Below are 1596 nucleotides of genomic sequence, written 5' to 3'. Positions count from 1 at the left end.
TTAGCAGAGATGGGGTTTTGCCATTGTTTGCCATGCTGATCTTGAACTCAGACTCCCAAGTAGCTGGATTACAGGCATGTGCTACCACGCCTAGCTAATTTGTATTTTTAGTAGAGACGAGGTGTCTCCATGTTAATCAGGCTCGTCTTGAACTCCTGACCTCAGGTGACCAGCCCACCTTGGCCTCCCAAAGTGTTGGGATTACAGGCATGGGTCACCGCAGCTGGCCTAAGGATGCTTTTTAATTTGAAATTCCTCAACAGAAGTAAGAGTAATATTCATAATAATAAGGGCAGAGTTTTTTCAGACAAAAGCTATTCAGGATGAAATCCACTGATTTTATATGTATAGCATATATTGTATTATTTTACTTTATTTTTTTAAAATAGAGTTTCACTCTGTCACCCAGGGTGAAGTGCAATGGCACGATCTCAGCTTACTGCAACCTCTTCCTCCTGGGTTCAAGTGATTCTCTTGCCTCAGCCTCTGTAGTAGCTGGGATTACAGGTACCCTGCCACCACACCCGGCTAAGTTTTGTGGTTTTAGTAGAGATAGGGTTTCAGCATGTTGGCCAGTCTGGTGACCTCAGATGATCCACCCTCCTCAGCCTCTCAAAGTGCTGCCCCGTGCCCCGCCAATTGTATTTATATGTGTATAAGTTAAAAGAGAGTTTTATAAATCAGTGCAGCCAATATCCATTGAATGCCTATAATATACGAGGGCCTATAATGTAACTATAGTAACTTTGAGAACTGATGAAGAAGGTAGGATTTCTGCACTAAGTAACTTCAATTCAAGGGGATGGGAAGAAACACATGAAAAACATAATTTGGTTTTTAAAACAAAATTTTTTGGGGGGGACAAATTCTTGGCTGTGTTTCCCAGGCTGGAGTGCAGTGGAGTGATCTTGGCTCACTGCATCTTTGGCCTCCTGGGTTCAAGCGATTCTTGTGCCTCAGCCTCTTAAGTAGCTTGGGTTACAGGCATGCACAACCATGCCAGGCTAATTTCTGTATTTTTAGTAGAGATGGGATTTTGCCATATTGGTCTGGCTGGTCTCACACTCCTAGCTTCAAGTGATCAGCCCACCTCCGCCTCCCAGAGTGTTAGGGTTACAGGGGTGAGCCACCACACCAGGTAAAACACTGATAGACATCTAAACTGGGAAGAGCCTGGGAGTGGTGGCTCACACCTCTAATCGCAGCACTTTGAAAGGTGCAGATGGGCAGATTGCTTGAGCCCAGGAGTTTGAGACCATCTTGGGCAATATACATACATACATATATGTATATATTTATTTATTTATTTTTATTTTTATTTTTTTTGGTGACAGTGTCTTCCTTCGTTGCCCAGACTGGAGTGCAGTGGCACAATCTCAACTTCTGCCTTCCGGGTTCAAGCGATTCTTGTGCCTCAGCCTCTCAAGTATCTTGAACTACAGGCCTGTGCCACCATACCTGACTAATTTTTGTATTTTCAGTAGAGGCGAGGTTTCATCATGTTGGCCAGGCCAGTTTCAGACTCCTGACCTCAAGTGATCCACTGTGCCTGGCCTGCGATCATTTTTAACATTGTTACTTTTTTTTTTTTTTTTT

The 1596-nt window shown here is 43.5% G+C and overlaps 1 protein-coding gene across 4 annotated transcripts in view; it reads left to right on the top strand.

The window, feature by feature from the left end:
- The window catches only part of CCAR1 (cell division cycle and apoptosis regulator 1), an 86309-nt gene that overhangs the window by 49013 nt on the left and 35700 nt on the right, over window positions 1–1596 (top strand). The window lies entirely within an intron of this gene.

The sequence above is a fragment of the Cebus imitator genome, unplaced genomic scaffold, assembly GCF_001604975.1.
Source record: "Cebus imitator isolate Cc_AM_T3 unplaced genomic scaffold, Cebus_imitator-1.0 Scaffold215, whole genome shotgun sequence".
In the NCBI taxonomy this organism is placed as follows: domain Eukaryota; kingdom Metazoa; phylum Chordata; class Mammalia; order Primates; family Cebidae; genus Cebus; species Cebus imitator.
This window is presented reverse-complemented; position numbering and strand designations above follow the sequence as displayed.